We start from the raw sequence: 22,144 nt of genomic DNA, 5'->3' as shown, positions 1-22,144 counted from the left end.
CAGCTGTCATCTCACTTCTCTGCTATTTGAGACTGGATGGCCAGCTTCATTTTTCCTTCAGATGTGTAAAAATTTCCAAAGGATACAGACAAAAAGATTGTGGATTTATAGAGCTATATTCTGTCTAAACAAGACCTAGGCCTATAAACTAGCAAGTTAATTGTATTCTGTCATGTCTGCATGCCTTCTGTCTTTGGTTTCCCTGAAGGAGAAAAAACGGCAGGACAGCTGCTTATCATGGCAGTTTGGAGTCTTTTAAAACAAACAGCCTTCCTGAGTACATATACAGTGATGGTGGTGGCAGCTTTTGATTCCAAAATATCAAGGGACAAGTTCTGGCTTTTCAGACTAATTGGATCAAGCTAGAGGCAGCAGGAGAATATGGACTCTGGCTTCACTTAGGTTGATGTGTTTAAGATTTCACTGAGTCTGGTACAGAATGACAATAACTACAGAAATGGGCACCAAAGAATCTTTAAAAAGCTTAATAGTGTTCGTATATTCTCAGGTGCATTAGCTATTAAAAATGTTTCAAGTTGCCAGCAGAATGTCTTGTGTGCTTGTGTGCAGCAGATCAATTATAATAGAACTGGTAGTAATCTGATTCCATCTTCTGTTTTATTCTTTTCAGAGAAATTCCTTAATGATTGAAGTTGCCTTTGTTTATTTCCCAAGAAGCAGGGAACAAATGGTCTGTGATGTGTTTAGTCTGTAAAATTAACTCAGTATGAAAAGGTTTTACCTTGGGATGTGTTTAAATATTCTGAAGGTGCTAAGTGCCTCACAAACTAACTAGAACTGGTGAAAACCTTTTTATGAAGATTCCTTCCTAGAGGAGGAGGATTTTCAGCAGCAACAAACTTGTCTGTGAATTACTGTCAGGTACCAACTTTAGCAAAGACTTCCAAAATTAAAAAGAAACAAAACAAAGAGAATGAAAACATGTTGGCAGTTTCTAAATTAATCTTTTGATATATTTTTCCGTTTTGAAATTACTTCTGAGTTCAGATTCTTTTTTTTTTTAATTATTTTAGAGGGTAAAAATTCAATGGATATATTCTCTAAAATCCAGAAAATTTTCAATTTCTGAGAATTGCTGTTGGAATTATAAAAGAATTCTGAGTTTTTTAGTCTACTCTAGTATATTCCTCATCTTAGACTTCTACTGATTCCTTATATTTTACTCTTTTGTGTTTTTTTTTTTTTTCTTCCCAGTCACTTTAATTTCAGCATGAAAAAATCCTTCCCTTTCTGTTCCAACCTAAATCTGTCAAATTCAGGAAGGAAAAAAAATATAGCCCTTCACTTTCCTTTCCTGTTGGTAGTCAAAAAGTAGAGTTACAACCTCATACTTTGGAATTAATAGTCTATTTAAAGCAATGCTCTGCAAATTTTTGAGGTAATTGCCATGAGAGACCTGTTGTAAAAGTGAAATAAACACTCTGGAATTCAGTTACAAACACACATTTTGTAAATTAAATATTAAGTAAGACTATCAGAAGTGTGGGGGACAGTTCTGTTGGACAAATCTTTCCAGATTCTGTGTTTTGCCAGTAGAATTCAAAGTGGTACTATAAAATTATTGAAGTTCTGAAACAGTGCTTAAATCTATTTGTTTCACGGTTCACCAGATGTTCATTGAAACTCTTACTGATGTAAAAGGAAGCAAATCAAACTTTAATATTATTTCCTCGTATGTACTGTCTTTCCCGCCTCCTGAGTTTTGAACGATATTTGGAGAAATAGGAAGGTAATGATGAAATGCTTTTGCAAGGCACAGAGTTAGGTCAGTGCCCCAACACCTGCTGAGTTTCTATAATTGTAAACATGACAGCCAAGTTCGTTTAAAACGAGTACTGGAAAATGAGAAACTCGCACAGCTTCTTTGATATCATATGCTAGTTAGGAACTTGAATAAAAATGTCCCTATGGCATCTTCAGTCTCTTCAGAGGCTGGAAGAAGTCCAGCAAAAGCCAACCACAAAACCCACAACTTCTTTCCACTTGACGCGACTCTTACTTACTCCATTGGAGTGGTAATTTTGCCTCAGGAATGGCAGATCTTTTTGGCATCTTGCACAATTTGCATATACTCTTTTATTAAAAACCAGCTTAAGCGTTTTTGTTCTATGACTGAATATTTCACTAATGCTGACTTTTAAAGTACTTATTGCAACTAAGAACTGGTGAATTATATCCGCATCTGTCTTTGTTACCCTAGAAAGCATACAGTCTTTAAGTGCTTTAAGGTTGCTGAGTCCAGTCATGCAACGTTCTGCAGTCACAAACCTAATTGCTTTGCATGTTAGTGATAGCTGCTATTCTTTGAAGATATTTCATTTGTAGCTGAAAATTTGGCTTTTATTACATAAACACAGTTGAAAACAAAACACTTGTTGGGAGGAATGTGAAAGAGGTAGTTTAAGCAGAAAGCAAAATTTTAACTGTAGAAAGCATATACCAGAACTCAGCTGCAGGCAAAGAAAGATAGACATGAACAGGGGAAAGTAGGCTTTGAACTTCATAACATTCTTTTAATTTGAAAAAGAACTTATTTTTCCATCCTATGCCTTGTTCTATTTTTATATACACAGTAACCTTTTCTGCTTCAGGAAAATTCTGTGGGATGAGAGGACCTTTCACTGGTACAAAATCAACATAGTGACCTCTGTGTCTGCTTTCATTTCTGCTCTAGAAAACAGGCATTTATAAAAAGCATCTCGTTCTTAAGCATTCATCAAAGCATGTTTGTAAGGAGAAGTAATATCTCAATAGATCTGGGGAAGGGATATAGCATTTGAGAACTTGTCTGCTTTTTTACCTATACTCACTATCTAAGATGTGTTGCCTATCCTTACCAATCCTGCATCTGTCTTATCTCCAGACCTCAACAGTAATGCCAGCAGTATACGAGACTGTCTTCAGAACGATGAATTTCCAGGAACTGAAACCATTCCTGTCACTGAAATGACACTGAACATTCTAGTGCATAAACGGTGCACAGAACAATTTAACTTTTTGAGGTCAAATCAAATTGTCATGAAATTAAATCCTCACTTGGGAAAAAGGAAGATTAGTTTGCTCCAAGTCCCTCATCTTTGAAAATATTTTCAGTTCATCCTAACGCTCCACACCACAACAGAATTGTTCTGTCTGCTTCCAAAACCATTAACCCTACAGCTCCTGGTGCCAGGGAAATGACATGTACACCTTCCTGCTTTGTCCTTTTTCTGTTCCCTCCTTTCTGGTATGCATTTATGTTTTTCCTTTCTAATCTGCAGGAGGGAATATATTCTCATTTTACATATTTCCCTGTAATAGTTTCCAGTATTGTGGTATTCTACCAGACTGAGATTCAAATTGGAAATTCAGTTTAGAGACTGGTTAGCAGCCAGATGATAGGTGAAGGATAGAGTCATCTTCCCCTCTTAACATAATGTCCAATTCCATTCAATGTCAAAGGAAAATGCATTTTCTGGTTATTAACTCATCAATGAATGCTACCTGCTGGTTGGCATAGCACTGCTAAGAAAACTAAAAATATATGTTTATAAAGTCACTTAGGAGCAGTATTGGAAATCATTGCTTTTATTTTTTTTTTTTTTTTTAGGACACAAAAACCAGATAAAAACCTGCTGCTATGCTCGTAATTTCCCCAGTGCTAACAGAGTCACGGATAACTTCCAGTCCATGTAGACCAGTCAGGCAGTGTTCAATTAATTCCTTTGTGACAGAAAACTTTAGGAGAGATTATTCTAATACTACACTGTAGTATTAGCCTAACTAATAATAACAGCTTAACTTCATAGCAATACAGATATTTGCAATAGAATTATGGAAAAACTTGAGAGTAATATTTTTTGAAAAAAAAATGGAAAGAAACAAGAATTAAATGTTTGAGTTGTGGGGTAGAAGTGTGAGAGACAATTTAGCCTTTGAACAGCTTGGCTATATAAATATGCATAAACACACACTCATTTCTGCATTAATTGTTATATATGTGTGTGTGTAAGCAGTTTTCAAACTCTGGATGTCACAATAAGGAAGAAAAGTTGTTTCTTTCCAATTGTATCTAATATGATTCAGAATAATGCTTTAAAGGAAAAAAAAAAAAAAAAATTGCCTTTTGCCTGGAAACCAAGCAGTATGAAAGAGCAGAATGTCTCTCACGTTGTTTCCTAATGCTCCTCCAGGAAAAAAAAAATAAAATGCTGCCTACAGATTGAATAATAAGAAGATTGTGTTTTTTTTCGGGGCACAAAGAACTACACTGACCTCTTATCAGAATATTTCAGGAGCTTTTCTTAATGTTAGGCTGCTAAGTATCATATACAAGGACTGACGTTGTGCTCTGTAGCTAGGGAGTGATGAATAATTTGTTCAATAAATGTATTCCCCCTTCACCATCTGGAAATTATCTGAAATACAATAACCTTAAATTTATTCACTAATAAAAATTCATTGACTTTTCCAGCAAATAATTCTTGCACTGTAGATCAATTGTGTAAACTTATTAGGATTACTGTTTGCAAGTCTGACTTCACTGGTTAATTAAGCAAATCACTTGATGTTTCTGTTCTTATCTAAAATAGGAATCTGTACGGAGAGAGTCAAACTCTGCACCTTTTCTGCCTGGTGGCTGTAAGAGAGTAGATTTAGACCTTCCAAAACTGTTGCTAAATTTGTAGAATGAGGCTCATTCAAGAATTTAACATTGCCATTTTTAGACTAAGTGGAATGCTTCAAAAGATCTTGCTGTCATGGTCTATTTCCTCTCTTGTATTGGTCCTGGTGTAAGGAGAGAGGGAAAGAAGCTGAAAGACTCCAGATTTACTATTTTTCATTAAAAGCTAATGCTGCTGCCGATGACCTACCTCTTAACTTTCATTCTTGTGCCATTATTAGATATGAGTGTTCTTTGTATGTTCTTGTGAGGATTTTCACTTGTGCCCAAGTGAGGCAGTTATTAATGTCTAATATGGAGTTATAGCCTAACTGCAAGTCTCCCTGGGAAGTTACCATACCACTGGAGAAAATGGTAAAGCATGCTGTTAATATTAACTCCCTTCCATTTTTGGCTATGCAGGTGATAATGTTGGGGACAAATGAACATATTTATTTTTAAATTTCATGGAGAATGACCTTCTTTTTTACCTGTTTTAATTGATAAATTTTCATCAGTGATGATGCAATTAATCTCTTGTGTATAATGTAACTGTGTATAGATACTACTTTTTAAAATGAAATTGCTTCGTTTCTCCCTTTTATATATCCTGTTTTCCCCATCTCGTTTGTAGTAAAATGAGAGAAATAGACAGGTGCTCATTAATGCAAAACTAGTCTCTAGTGCAGAGAAGATTTCACAGAATATTAGAATGTTGAGCTATTGATATTCATGATGGCCAAGGCCTTCACTTCACAGTATGTTGCTTTTTAACTGTCTTGTAGGATTTTGACAGAAAGCAATCTGTAAAGCTGTATCCCTCTAAAACTACAGTATATTGATTTATCCACACCAATAAAACAAAGTATAATATATAGGTAAATATACTGTTTCACTAAAAAGCACCAATAAACTGACATATTTTCATAAAGTAGAGAAAGTAAACAAACTTTCAGGGTGATTAATGGTATTGTAGCTGATATAAATTATCGCAGGTCTGACGTAAGCTCAATGAAAACAGTGTAAATCGCATTTATTGTCCTTGAGTTAAATCTAAACATCACATTGTTGTTTGGGACATTCATCTTATTCATCTGCCTTAAGGTCTCTATGCACCTATTTAAAATTTCAGATGGATTTGTATCAGCTCCCTGCTTTATTACAATAACGGTAATGAGTCGGAATATATCTTGCAAATTACTTATGTGGGGAAAAATCGTTTAAAAACACAAATTGTTTGCCTTGGGTATATGCTAGGAGCAAATTCTCAAAGATTTTTAAAAGTTTCTTTGGAGATCACTATTTAAATGGTAAACCTTTAGAAACTATAGCTTGCATGCAATTGTAAGTTCCAAATCACTCAACAATGGCTCATGGAAATAATTATACATATTAGACCAGACTGATCTGAGTTTTTAAATAATCATGTCTATGCAACTGTTGCAGCACAAGTATCTTAAGTAAAAATATTTAAATTAAGTTTATGCTTAGGCACAAATATGAGTAATTGAATTTTAATAAAGAGCATTATTAATCTTGTTAGAGTTAAGGTGTTTATTAATTAGTGGACATTCAACTTATTTTTAGTGGAATGTGTGTATTTTTATTGTTGTTTTCCCGATGAGCTGGATATGGAATAAGCTCCACTTTCTGCCCTGTAGAACTTTGTTAATGTAGATTTTTGTAACATAGTCTGATTCTGTATATTTTACTCATGAGGTATTTTTATATCAGTAAACTTGTAGATAAATGATGTAGGTATGTCCAATAAGTGATCCTGTCATCAGTAAATCCTTGAAGGCTCTATGCAGGCCAAGTTGTCATACAGGTTCAGCACAGTAACAAACCATAACGAACATTCCCACTTAAGATAATAAGTAAGAGTTGTTTCCAGCTGTTTTTGGAAGAAATTGTACCAATGTTAGTTTTTGTTACAGTCTTTATGTGTCTTGAATGAAAAGCAATATGAACAGAACTTAATTTATGCAGAATGTGAAATGAAGGGAGAGAGCATCGGGCTTTTTTGGAACTAGAAGATGCATCTATAGTGCTTATCCTGGCAAGAATGATCAGCAGTGTTTAGTTTGGCATGGCCTCGGGTGTTTGCTTTCCATGCAAACTTGAACTACAGCAAATATCAGGAAAAGAAATTAAAGCTGGTCTTAAGTAAACACTGACAATAATATATAAACTTCTAAAATAAACCCTTATTATTTGTGTACTCCAGCACGTATTTCAGCTTATGACATCAAGAATATGTGAAATATGGGAGAAAAGGGTGGTTTTGATAGGTCTGCCCTGCAGGGTGGTTGTTTCAGCTATATGAAAAGCTCGGATTGTTATCATTCTAGCTGCAGAACTTGCCAGTCATATCAGTAATAATAACAAATGCCTCAATGTATATTTAATTAAAGTAGAGCTCTACTGAAAATGCAAAAGCCAATAATTTCTGACTTGCCTTGCAATTTTTGCATTTTGTCGCGTTAATTTGTAAATGATAGATTTATCCTCCACAAAAAAGTCTTTGTTATGAAAAGCTAAATGATTTTGTAAAGCCAATAGCATTTTTTGCCTTAAAACAATGCATGCCTGAAAATGACCACGCTTTCTTGACTTTACCTGCAGGGAACACTTTATGTTGAGAAAAGGAAAGAAAAAAAAGTGTCTTGCATTAACTAATCTAAGTTGTGACAAATCAAATTCTGGGCAAAGATTATTTTGTTCTGAGACTTAAGGAGGGCTTAGGGGACTCAGGGAGAACATTGTTGTTTGAGTCAGTAACAAAAATCACTCATTTTAGCAGGATGATTTTTTTTGGCAGGAGTGTTCTCCTGAAAAGAAAGGAAAGTGAGCTAGACTAACAGCAGTGCTAAATGTTTGCGTACCTTCTGGACACTGCAGTTCTTAACCAAGCCTTTTTATTGCCCACACAACACCTGCAGAACCGTATAGGAACTTCTGAATAGGCAGTGACTTTAAGATCATTTTGTAGATCTGAGCATCTGATCATGTTTCTCAGCCCTGAATCAGAGAGATATGAGCTGAAGAGACCAGGAGGAAAGGATGCCATATGAATCTGATTTGATTATTCAGTGGTTAGTGTAACAGAGTGCAAGAGATTCTGGTTTGTTTCTTCCCTCTGTCTAGGGATTATTTAAATGCATTTTACCGTTGCTCTAGTCTCAAAGCTGTTGTGCTGTCTTGTTGGATACATGGGGGTTTAAGTCTCTCAGTCATTGTTGCTGAACATATTCTCCTTCACATAACAAAACAAAAACAAACTTTCCTGGTCCCAGTGAACGTTTTTCTCACATCAAACTAAATCTGTTTTAAACTTGTTGCTCTTGAACTTGCAGCTCTGAGCATTGCAATGTCTGGACAGACTAGCTGGTACAGCATCTATATAGTTGCATTAATGTAATACTCATTAATGCCCAGAAGCAAGGTTAACTAGCCTAACTGATATGCGATGTAATTGCTACAACAGGGCTGCTAATTAGCCTGTGGGGAGTGTGATTCTAAAATGTTTGCTGCTTATGAGACCAGAACTAGCTTGGGTATCATTGCAAGGTACTGTTTTATTCCCTGAAACACAACCTGAGCTTCAATCTTCAAAATAAAATGAGGGAAGGGAAAAATTATTAAGCAGCTAGAGTTGAACAACCCCTTTTTATTTTATATCCAAGTATCCAGTAGAAATAGGATTTTAACTGAAACTTGGTATGCTTTTTAATCTTACAGGAATTTCATAATTATGAGTCCATTTTTTATTACAAGACTATTCCCATACAGTGAAATATTTTACACATCTTTAGTTTCATATATGTAACAGATTTTCCTACTTGCCTTTTTGTCAGTCTTGCTCCTCAGATGGGCATGCTTGATAAAGATTTAGGTCTTCAGCAAAAAATAAATATTCTGGTTAAAAGAAAGTGTTTAGAACACTGCAGTATGTGTAATAAAAATAATAAGAAATTGTGAATCCCTATCCATTTTACTTTGGAATCAGTGGTGGATTTTTTTTTTCTTGAGTAGGCAAATACATCTGTTTCTGACTGAATGCATGTAAACTCTGTTCAGTGTGCAGGCTCCATGGCCATGTCTCATTACATGTACTTCACTTTTGGTTTAAAATGAGTCTTATCCCTTGGATAGTGCATTAATCTACATGATACAGTATATAGCTGAATTGACCTTTGAATAGTTCCAAAGGTCTATGGGTCTGCCTGTAGCTTAAGGATATTTTGAAAATTTTACAGGAGATGGTAAAGAAGAAAGATTCTAATTCATCAGTTGGACAACTTATTACTTTGATGCTAGATTTGGTTCTTTAAACAATCATTTACCCTGACATGTGAGTAAAAAAATGAGCTTATCAGAAGCTTAAAGAACCATTGTTTCTACTTATAATGCCAGTAGTAGCTCGTCATTTTCTTTTCTTTTTAATACAGCAAATGTCTTTTTTGCAAGGTCATTCTAATATGTCATTCTAATTTACTTCTATAATTTCTTTTTCTCTTCTTCCTTAAAAAAAAAAAAAATTAAGAAAACAATGTTTTCTTTTTTCTTTTTTTTTCTTTTTTTTTTCTATTTCTACTGGAAACTTGGTTGAGGTAATAGTGCAGCATCATATTAAGCTGAATTTTTATCAGTAACTGATGATGAAATTTTTCTATATAAATTACAAATTGATTTAGAAGTCTTTTGGCAGTAGTAAACCAAAGTTTGGAAACTATAAGGAGTGAAAGAAGCTATTAGCTTGGGAGACTATGCAAATGAGGTTATATAATACTAATATGGAAATAACTAGGATTTGCAATTTAACAAAACACAGAGGAATAGCTTTTCAAACAAAAAGCTGACATTGACTGTATTTTGGGAGGCAAGAGTACTAATAACTTGGGAATCTGGTCATTTGTTTGGATATAGTATGTTTTTAACGACCGTTACTCTAAATGTTCGAACTTGATCCATCTTAGTCTGGCTTTTGGTATTCATCACATACTTCAGCCTCTGAGACTCAGGCTGTGAGGATACAAGAGGAACCAACTGTAAAATCTTCTCTGTGGCCTGAGGACATGACATCCAGAAAGAGAGGGAGTCCATGAGAACCGAGTAGTGGGCCTGCTGTAGCCTTGTTCGAGGAAGCAAGGACGTGGGATGGGAGATGAGAGGAGGAGGGAATATTTGTTGCATCTTTCCGATTACCGTGAATTTTTGGGCCCACTGAGGCACAGGTCCTCAATAGTTAAACTCATATTTCCATTCCTCTCTTCTCTCTTAGCTCCCAGAGTTGCTTATACCTGCTTGCCTGATTTCTCTCTGCTGCGCAGAAGAGTGAGAGATGGCAGAAAGGGCTTATACTAATGCATGGATGTGCTATTACTAATGCATTTGTTAAAAAAAAAAAAAAAAAAAGCATGTATTTCACTTTTGTTCACACAATGTACAAGTGAGGAAATTCAGGCTGGGTGCGATTTTTGCGGAGCACAGTTACACGATCATTGTTACAAATTCCAAAACTTTTGCAGATCTGCATACGTGTTGTCCAGGGAGCCCTCGTATCTTCTAAAGAAGTTAAGCATTCTCTCTAATGAGTTTTAGAAGTTTTTATGAATGATGAGCCTGGAGGCTGCATGAAGGAAAAGCAAATTTTCCAGAATAATGTAGCAGCTCTGTACAGATGTTTACTGGGGGAAGGTGGGGTGAGAGGGGATTGTGTGGGAGGCATCTGTCAGGGAAAACAAAGATTTCCCACGAGAGCAAGATCAACTTAACTGTAACACAATGGCTTTGTGTAGAGAAAATTACTAGATTAATACCACATCAATTAGTTTAAAATTTAAAATTTATACAATCTAAATTAGTATTTGCCTGTTGTAGATATAGTTTGAATAGCATGCACCTCCCTGTGAATCGGTAATCTTATACTGTCTATGATTATACAATTTTAAATATAAAAATGTTTGTTTTGTGTGCTTTTGGTAGGTTTTCAGTTAGTCTAACTAAATACATGTAATATACCTATAGCAAGGAGGCAAAATAGTTGCTTTTGATTCCAAGAACATTAACTTTGTGTAAAATTACATTTTTTAAATAGAAGGAAGTCAGATATCAAGGATACCTATGAGGACTGCACTGAGAAAATGTCATGATTTATGTAGACACTATGGGGCTCTTCCTTCTTGGGTATGTACACATTGCAGAGCATCTGTGGGCATGTGACCTAGCTCATAGTCTTTCTATACTCATTTTGTTCCGCTGGTTCCAGTTCCTCCATGTGTCTTCCTCCCTCTTCTCCCTTCTGTCCCCCCCACTCTGTGATGGAAAAGGCCTGATTTTCACCATCATCTACCATACCAGGAACATGAACCAGAGTTGGATCTCGGGGTTAGTATTCTTCCCCATCAGTCTCCCAGGTGCTACCTATATTAGCCAGAATACTCATCTGTAAAGCATATACCTGTCCACATAGACTCAGCACTTCTGAATGCCTTTACAGAGCATATCTGTAGAGGATTTGGATTACTCTAAAAGTTGAAGACACCTCAGAAATGTAATAGTACTTTACTATTCCTCATAAATGGGAGGCTTTTTAAAGATTTACATCTACAACGCATGGTTAGGAGTCATCTTTCTCTCCAGCCTGGTAGTAAAACAGTTGAATATAAAGTAAATGTGGACATAGGTCAGACAGAATATGAGGTATAGGTAAAGAGGAAGCTTGCATATAAATTAGTTTTAACAAAATAAATAATAAAATTATTATTAAAATTATTATTTATTAAAATAAACAATAAAATAAATTATTATTAATAGTCATCCTGAGAGACATGACCCTGACTTTTAGTAGAGCAGAAGCAAGGATGGGAATGGTGAACATAGGGTTTAGGGTGGAAAATAAATCTAGTTATTGGATATGGACTCCTCTTTTTATTTGTAGTCTCCGTAGCCACTGAAAGTGTATCAATTCTCTAAGAAAAAATAATACCTGTCTTGACACATATGTAGTGGGTTGTTCAACACGTATGTGGTGAAAGTTCTGGATGAGAGCATTTTCTCACCCCTTGTTCTCACCCAGGAAAAACTGTATTTTCTAGCCTGTCCCCATCTGCCATACATCTTACTGTGTATTATCAGGGCTAGGATGGAAAAGCCGGTATGTAAATACTTTGCCTGTCAACTGTTCTTGAAATCCCTGGACAGGAATATTTGCAATGCCATTCCAACGGGTGCCAAGAAAACTGGTGTTAATGCTTGGCTTCCTTGACTCCTGGCACACAGTGGTGATAAGGAAAAGAACATAGACATGTACTCATCTTGAGGCTAATGTTGGAGCAGAGTCCAGGAGAAGGGGGCATGTTGTCTTTCAGTGTCAATGTGCTGAGAGAAGGGAAAACACTAGGTATTCAATTTTATCTACTGCTTCGGTTTGTCATTGGAAGGGTGACACAGATTCTGGTTCTGGCTGTGAAGACAGACTAGACTTTTATTAAGTGATAGTACAATTGAGAGCTCCTATGACAGCATGAAAAAGCTATGTAATGGAGGACTGGCCCTGGGCTTGCTCTGGCATTTCTAAGGATAGTTGTGCTTGCCATCACGGTATTCTAGTGTTGGCTTTTATTATGCTGGTCATGGATGCATGTTGGTGAAGGGAGGTAGCACCAGACAGGATTGAAAGGCTGTGAAATACTCAGATGGATTTAAGGTTTTCTTTTCACAAGTTTGTCTACCTGGGCCACATGCAGGAAGCCACTGAATGTGGTCTGGGATGAAAAGAATTTGAGTAGACAAATAATATTTATTTAACATCCTGGTTAATTACAATAGCATTAAGGTGTTAAGCTACCAGAAAAAATGAAAAAACTATGGGTGGAATGAATCTTTAAAGATCTTGAGGCAAGTATATTTTCTGAAATTAGAGCAGCAAGCTTTATATTTAGTGGCACTTACTTGCTTAAAGCAAAATTCTGTGCTCCAATTTTTAATATTGTTGAGAATTTAGCTTAAGGACTGGAAGCACATCTAGAGGTTTGAAGTGGTATGAGTAACAAGGGATTCAACTTGTTGTATGTGAAGGTACTTTACGTTATGTTACTAATGTGTTTAAGCAATTTTTTTCAATGATAGGAAATGCTGTGCAAATCAGGGGAAAAAAAAAAGGGTTTCAAACCATTACATTGGAAAGATTCTACAGTGAGAGAGAGGTCTAAGAACTCAGGTTAAACAGGTATCATTAAAAAAAAAAAGAGGAGGACTATGTTGAGAAGCAATGTATGAGGAATAGTGCTCTCAAACTTTGACTGCAAGTCCATCTATCTTTTGGTCCTCATTTGTCTGTTCTTTTAGCATCTCTACTTGTCTCTCCTTACATCTCTTCATCCATCATTGATGTTAGTTCAGATTAATCACTGGTCGGCCAAAATGATTTTAGATTGTAGAGTGTGTTTAAATCTGAATATTTGCAGGTAGAACTAGCATATGTCAAAGTAGTAGAATGAAGCTAAGAATTAGTGTAAGAGAAGTGTCTAATATTCAAGGAGACTAATTACTATGTAGGAAACAATTTCTTTGAAGCTTATGTCAAAATTACAGAAAAACAAATAATGTAAACATGCAAATTATTTTCAGTATTTTGCTGCATCATGTCCAAAACCACCTTTCTTTTAAAAGACTTCTTTCTTTCCTTTTCCTCTGATGTGAAACTTCTATGTTATCTGACTTAGGCATTCATATTCATATATGCATAATTTGATGGGGAATACTGGAGAAATAACCTTAGACTCTAGAATTTCCTTTTATTGTCATATAGTCATTCTACTGTGAATGTCAATGGTGAATATATTTTGTTTCTATATAATTTTTCTGTAAATATCAATAAATCAACTTTATATTGGGAATTTTAACATGATTTTTTCTATTTGTATGTATTGTTTTCACATAGAAGTAATACCATATTAAAGTGCTGAATGCTTATTATCAAATTTTGATAAGCATCACTAAACTAAAAAAACAAGTCAGACACTTGTAAACTGAGTAAAACCCATGAAACTCACTAATTTTTTTATTTAATCTGATTCGAAAAACTATAAGCCAGTTTATCGGTTGAGAGGGTTTGAAAATTACATGGCCTTTACATATAACCATCCTGTTCTAAAATTCTCCCTTTATATAAAAATAGGAGAATGCATTTCTAGGCAATTTATTCTGAAAGTAATTGCAAGTAAACAATAAAAATCCTGATTAATGGGCATATTATTTTTAATATCAGATAAAAGATTCAGGATAAAATCAATATCAGAGTTGATGCACTTAGTTTTGTTAGAAAATTACATGTATGCTCTTTTGCTCTGTTTTGTGACTTGTTCTTCTACTTCAACTTCCTAGTGAAATGAATGGCATTCTTCTACTATTTTGTAGAAGAATTTCTTCAGTAGAAAATTGCTGTTTAAAGTCAGTCTTCCACTCACATAGCATTATTTAACAAAGATGTATTACGATTCTATGATTATGTACTTTAAAAGACGATCTGTATTTTGCAATAAAAATTATCTTGTGAGAAGCAAAAGAGAAAAGAAGACTGATGTGCAGAATATTGAAATGGCTTTAGTGTTCTATTTTAGCTTTGGAAGTAGGAAAGAGGTTAGCCTGTGGTAGAGTTTTCTGAAAAATCTTTTTCCAGTCTATGACTTTCCAATGATATGCATGTCACTTAATGTTGTAAGTGTACAGAAAATCTTGTAAGAGAGAAACTATTTTAAAAGTGTGAACAACATATTTCTCCTTGAAGGATTCTAGAGGCATTAAAGTTGCACAATTGATGGGGAAAATTAAAAAGGTAGATGCCTGTGGTAACTTTGTTAGTTGGATTTTTAAGTTTTTGATTGTACTTCTTGTAATACTGTCTTCACAAAGCTGTTGGTATTTGCATATTTTGATAGACATAGAGCTTCCCAGATGTTCCTTTATTATTGCTGCACAAATGTACTGTATCTGATGCAGCGTGGGTGCTGGACAGCTGTTTAGTGTGTGGCCTTTTCTTGAAGCATTAGACATAATGCTCATTTACCTTAGGCAACAATTTTTTCCAATTATTTTTGGTACCTGCATGTGTACTCCTTGTATTTACTTTGTTTTAGCTGAGACTTGTGGATGTTTGACAGCCTGATCAGAATACAATTTAAATGCACAGCAACTGGGCAGCTCAGGAGTAGTAAATATGATATTTGCTGAAAAAAAAAAAAACCAACCAACTTTTTCTGTGCCTGCCTGTATTACATTCAGTGTTCAGACTGCTACATATCCAGAATTTTCAAAAATTACTGTAGCATGTGAGTAGTTACCAACAAACCTAGAGAACTCTCTAAGGTAATGAAAATCTGTCTGCCCAATATTACCTGGCACAAAAAGAGGACACTCCAGTGCTTCTTTTTGTCTTTATTTTCTTAAAGTCTCCGTGCTGTTAGGAGGTTTGTCAAAGACATCTGGAATTTGATAAATGGGTTTGTATGCAAATTAAAAACAGAAAAAGAAAACAAAACAAAACCATGCATAGAGGACGTTTTCTAACTTATTTGCAACATTGCCTAGTCCCTGTCTAGGGGTAACATAGCTAAAACAGAGAGCAACTGGAGTTCCTCATGCCACCTTGTTCAATCTCTGTTACTGTCAGTCTGAGAAGCCTGTTCTTTTGCTTCGTGATGCCTTAACTTGCCTCCATGTAAACACAACTAGAAACAGGGTTAGGGCAAGACAATTCAATGCAGCCATCACACCATGACAATTATTTTGCATAGAAGTTGAGGAGTATCTCTGGTTCCTGTTACATTCTCAGGAGTGTGGTAGGAGTCTGCTTTGGGAAAGCAAGCGCAAGAAGCAGCTTGCTAGTACAGTATGTGTTGGCTGGGTTGCATCTGTCCCAGGTAAACTAAATCACACGTGTCGTTCTGGTTCTGTCATGTCAATTGCAGGGAATTTTGAGATTAATTCCACATTAAACTTCATAGACTTTTCTCACAGCTACCATTTGAGTTTGACTGCAGGCTAAGGAAGATATCTCTTCTTAGATTACAGTTGGATCACTTTCTTGATTCTCATATTTCTTAGCTTTTTTCACAACTAGAAGCACTCAATACTTCCTTTTGTTATAGCTAGCAATCTGCCTTAATCTCTCTAACTCTAGGAGATAGATTTATCAGGATGTGCCTAGTTTTCTGTACCTCAGTCCTGCCTCACAATAGTTTGTGAGACTATTATTTATTATAACTAAATTTAAGAAAACAAAAATTTCACCTCTGATTTCACCTCAAAAGCATCGAATAGGAAGTATCAAAAAAATAGCGGGCATTTGAAATATGAAAAAAATGAGTGCCATTTTACAGAAGAGTTTAGAGCAGCATATAAATGTTGCATGAATTTCAACTCTGAAGTTCTTGAAAATGAAAACAATGCCTGATATTGTGATTGTTCCCAATTACATCTGTGAGTAGGTGCTACAGCACTAGCAGCTAATGTGTAAATTGCCATAGAATTCAGAGTTGATAACAGTTTCTAGAAGCCTGTAGCTTTAAAATAAATTGTTTTTCACCTGCAGATCCCTGTGTATGACACTGCAGACCTCTGCTACTATGTCTGTACTGGCAGGGCCCCTGTGTGAAACCACTATATTTGCTGAAGGAATTCTTTCTTCTTGCATAACATTTTATGTCTTAAATTGCATAAAATGTCAGTGAAAAACAACTCTACTTACAGGATTTGTAAAAACCACATCACTGACGATTGTTACACCAGCAAAAGCCTGTGCTAAGTTATTTATCCCTGTGAGCAGAGCTTTGTAAAGTAGACCAATGCCTTTGTTCTACCCAGAACATACTTTAATTTTGTTTTTAAGTAGATGTGTGGAAACATAAGTGATCACCTTATTTTTTTTATTCTCTCTCAATATGGTTTAAAGGTGGGATACTTAGTTATTTTTTCTGTAAATTTTCTTTCTAGAAAGATATTTTCTGAATTTAGAACATGGAACTGCACTAGGGTGCTGAAATATTGTCAAGACAGGTTTATTTAGTGGGAAGTAAAAAGCAGTGTAAATAATCTCACGGAGGTAGATTTAAGAAATCCAAAAGCCTGAGGCAGTGCCTTAAGGTGAAAGTCTCTGTGGGCCAGAAAGGAAATCTACTGATACTTTGCTGAAAGCTGTCATTTCCCTGACTCCATGAGTTATTTGGAGTTCTCTTTAAAGTTTTATAGTTATTCAATACAATTAGGGATTTATGCAAGTTCTCTGTCATCCAAAGGATACACTTAACAGTTATAAATTTCTATTTTGAACTATCTCCAGTACAACAGCTCTTGAAAACAGCACTTGTAGTATATTGAGTAAAATAGAAGAAAATAGCTAGTCTTCAAGAGAGACTTTAGTATGTTAAAAATACAAAACAAGACTGCCTTATACCTGAAAAACACAAATTTCTCAGCATGTTTCTTAGTTTTATGTGCATTCTGATGCACATCTCTTCCTTACAAGCAATGTGTCTTCTTGCTTTTTCACTATATACTAACATGGTGGTTCGTGTCATTTCCAAAACCGACTCATTCTTCTTTGATGGATATTAAATTTGATGCAGTTAAGCATGCAACTATATTTAGATGAAGCTGTAAAAAATTAACAGCTCCTTTCCTCTGAATGTAAAGGACCATATATTTTCTAAGAATACATGCAAGTCAGTGTTATTCACAAAGGACTGACAACCCAAACAATGTATAATTGTCATAACCGAGCGGTATTTTTATCTGTCATACTGAACTGTGCAGGCCATATTTAGAGCATGTACTCAGGCTTCCAGTTTAAGCTCTCCAATGGATTCAATTCTGGTTTCAGCTGTGTTGTTCAGACCCATCTATCAAAAGTATAGGCTCTACCTAATAAGGAGGTTTGGTGACTTTGCCCATCATCACTGTGTGAGGGTACTTACCTGTTTTTTTCTGTGCTCTACCCATGTATTCTTTAGCACAAAACACACTGAATGAGCATATTTCTTTTTTCAGAATTTAAGAGTAATTCTTCTCAAGACAATCATATCTTCTCCGATGCCTAAATCGATTTTCTTCTTCGCAGATTTTTCTGTTCACATGAATAAATATTTTTTAATTTGAATATTGTTTCAGCCTCAGCAGAAAAACTGGTGACCAGTGCTATCACGATATGTGAGGCTAGGGTTAACTGATGTGACAGAAGGTAGAAGAGAGAGGTTTTAACTTGCTTGGGCTGATTGGATCTAGAAATTAAGACTAGCGCTTCCTGATGCAGCACCCTAACTAGCTGAATATTCTCTGTGCAAAAATGCCTTCTTCTGTTTCTGAGTATCTAAAGAATTCAAATATATTTTTATATGCTCCCAAACTGTACTTGGGAATAGTAGTCTATAATCATCTCTGTCTTACATGCCTGAAATCTGCCTAACCTCAGTATACAAGAATTCAAGAATATATATTAAGATATTAAACTTCTGTCCTGAAAACAGGAGGTGTCCAGAATTGTGACTGTCATCTATTAATAGCACTGTAGAAGAGGCAGAAACCTGCATGTGTCAGGGCTCAAAGAAGTTACTTACATTTGGGAATTAATATCTGGCTTTTAATATGAGGTGACAGATTAATCCACTTTGGGATTTTGTGTGCATGCTTCTGAAACATCTGGTAGCAGACACAGATGGATGCAAGATTAAAGATGTGTGATGCTGAGTTTCTGACTTGACCTTTATGTTTTGTATTCTTGATAGGGCCTGATGTTTGGGCTTGGGATTTAAGAGGGTGGGAATATCTGTGTCTTGAATATCTGCCATAAATTCTGAAGTAACTGTATAATGGCAAACAATGTAGAAAGAGATTTATACCTCTAGATAACTTCAAGTACCCCCGATCACTTACAACTGCACAAAGTCACCTGCAGTGTTTTATGCACAGCTTCCTTGCTTGCAAGTGCATATGTACTCACAAGAAGTGGGTCTGTATGTCTGAAGTAGTGAACTTCAGCAACCTTCAACTTCCATTTTAGGGGTGAGAGGTGGGGAGGGAATAAGGGCTCCCACCTCACACAGACTATGTTCCATCCAACAGGAACAGAACTGAGCGATATTACTAATTGGTATTTGTGAGTATAATGTGTGTGTGTGTATGTGCATGTCAAAGTTGGGCTTCTGATTTCCTGAAATTCTTCTTTTTCACAGAGAAACAGAAAAATATGTAGAAAGAAACAATCCCCCCAAAAGAAAAAAAAAATCCACCATGCTTTCTACCTAGTTATATAATTAATTCTAAAATACAAGCAGCAACATTGTGTGCGGACAAGGTACATTATTGTGGAGAAGCACAATCACATACCTTGTTCCGTATAAATGAACTTTAAAATAAAGCTTGACAGTGTAAAGGGACTATAGTTTCAGAATATGTTGATGTGACGATGTATAAGTAACTACAATGTTGGAAAAAAATCCTTTGTGGTCTACTTTACATTTTTGCAATTGTTATAGAGCTCAGTCATATTAAAAATTAATTATGATTGTGTGACTCAGTTTTTGTGAATCGTGTTAAGATCAAAACCACTCAGGAAGAAGAAACATATAGATGTTTGATGAGATACGAGGTAATGTCAAGATATGCTGCCATTCATTGAGAATTTAAGAGTCTGGAAAAAAATTAATGGAAAAAAATATGTAACATGGTACACTACCTAGCACATATTGTTCACATATTGTTCTTGCTGTGTTTCATAAAGTATTTACATTTCAAGAGAGCCCCATTTATCATGGGCATTCTCCTCAGATGAATAGGAAAAAAATTGGAATTACTTTGGACAGATCCGATCTCTTTGGAAACTTGAATAGGTATACTTGCATACTGATTTTGCTTGGGTTACTATACCCTGCTTTTCATCATGGTTGCATCGGGAGCTGGCTTATGTTTAGCTGACACGGACTATGGCAATTTAATTGTGGCTACTTCTAAATATACGAAACTTGGATTTTAATATAAAATGTAGTTTTGGAAAAGGATATTGCTTTGACTTAATTTCTTTCTTTTTACCCATTTTGCACAAATATCATGGAAGGATAAGCATAGTGTCATCATATTGAAGATGCATCTAAATTTTGTAATGCTTTTCAGGAAATGTCTTAATTGCCCTCAACAACCGTACTGCTTGTGTAATGATGTTCTGGCTGCAGAAAAATGCCAGTTGAACTTGAAGTTGAAATATTATTGCACCATTCATTTAACTTACCTTCAAAGTCTCTGGTACGGTACAGTACACAGACTACTAACCCCAAAACCTTACCAGTTGAAGGTATTACCAGATATATTTTCTCTGCTATTTGCCATTATAGTCTTTAAAAATTAACCTTACCCTAATTTTTCATGTTTGTCAAAAGGATCACCACTGACTAAGCATTCACAGAATCACTGAATATTCTGAATGAATGCTCATCACACTCATTTCTGAAATGTAGAATAATCTTGTCTTCTATTGCAGTGGGCATATTCAAACAGTGGGGTTCATTTCTTACATGTCGTTATTTACAGGGAATTGTTACTACTGGTATCAATTTATCTTGGTACTGCTCTGATTCATTGGACTATTTTAAAAGCCACTGCCACAGCCTACACACTATGAAAAATGGCCAGTGCTGAAGAAAACTGTTCACATGGGCATCGAAAAAACCTCTCCCAAAACTCTTCAAAAAAAGAAACCAAAAAACTCCACAACCTGCGTAATCTGTGTGCTGTAATGGTCTGTAGTAGAGCATTAGGGGCTGTGTTGAAGATGAATCTCAATTCTTAACCAATATTTTTTTCCTAAATTGCCACTAATCATTGCATCTTTTTGAGTATTACATATTTATTAAGGGAAAAACAGAGAAAGTAAGTTATCACAAGCATGTAGGGTAGTAAGCAAATTCCCTATATCTGGCTGCACTTTAGAAATTGTGACTGTGCTGTTCACAGTGGAAATCTTGCATTTGGGCAGCTGCTTGCATCATCCCCTGACACAGATCTTGGCAACAGAGAGCTGACTAATACAGATTGTGAAGAAAATGGCTCTGCTCTGCTACTTTGCATTTGGAACTTCATTTGTTAACTTTGACTTTGCATGTGAGCTCCAACAGGGCGTGGGAATGCATATTGTGTTTTTGTTGTGGTAGGAAGCACAAAGACCCAAAAGTTTCATTAAAGGTTCTAGACTGTAAATCCTTCAGCTGGGTCAGCATTAACTCCAAGTGTGATTAGGTCCCCAAAGATAAATCTTTCATCCTCTCTCACACTGAATGTGGAAGTGTTCTCCTTAATTAAGCAACGACTGTAGAAATGCTCTGTGGTTGAGATATCACATATAATGGGCCTATTCATGCTTTCTAAAACACACTGGAATTAATCAAATGTGCTCTGCTACCCTTGGGGACAGGGATGTCTGTTCAGTAATAGCCTGTTTCCATAAGGTCTTTAATCTGTGTTAACAACTAATGGCACTAAAACCCAACCAATTCACTGATTGTGTTTCACAATAAACCATAGTCAGAATGAAAGATTTAAAGAAAAATGTTATGATAATATAATAAATAAAGAAACTCCTAGTATCTGATTTTTGTAAACTAGTTTCCATTAATGAACATGGTTCAGGAGAGGAGCACAGGTCAGCTGAGATGCTAAGTCAGTTGAGAAATTGTTCCTGTGCTGTGCTGATGATTTGGAGGGAGTATATAGTACTTCCTGATCCAAACAGATAACTGCAAAATCGAGAACTCCCTGGCCCCACTTTTGATTGTACCAAGATAAGACCAAGATCACTAAATTAAATTTAGATTCAAAATAAGCAGTCCGATTTCAGCAGTGGAATAGGGAATAAAAGACAGAAAACAAGGAGCTCATTTTAAGGATACCCAGAAAACACAGAGAAAAACAGGAAAGAAAGCACAGACAGAGGAGAAGAACCTGTTGGAGGAGGAAAAACCAAACCAAACCTCCTCCCATACAATTCCCACATAATTGACTTGTTATGAAAATTACTCAGGTGTTATGTCAGTGTAATAAATTGCAATATAGAAAATTTCTGGTTAAGAGAATATTAACATCATGCCAATCTCATTTGGATGTGTCTTATTACATCAAATACCATGACAAATTCACTCATTAACTTCCCTGCTCCTTAGCAAATTCTCCACTGGCAAAGTATTTACTGATAGTGCGCCAAGTTCTCCAAGGACTGTCTTCAAATGAGTAATTTGGTTTCATACTGTTATGTAGAATTAGTGAATTAGCAGAAAATTAATCTTAATCTAGATCGGATATGAAATATTATATTTGAACATGACTGTAAGCAATGAGTACTAGGATTACACCCAAGAACTGAAAAAGAATTATGGAACAGCCATGGCTGAATATTTTGAATGGTGATGCAGGGAAGGACCAAGAATGGGAGTGATG

The sequence above is a fragment of the Platalea leucorodia genome, assembly GCF_965183815.1.
Source record: "Platalea leucorodia genome assembly, chromosome: 6".
NCBI lineage: Eukaryota > Metazoa > Chordata > Aves > Pelecaniformes > Threskiornithidae > Platalea > Platalea leucorodia.
This window is presented reverse-complemented; position numbering follows the sequence as displayed.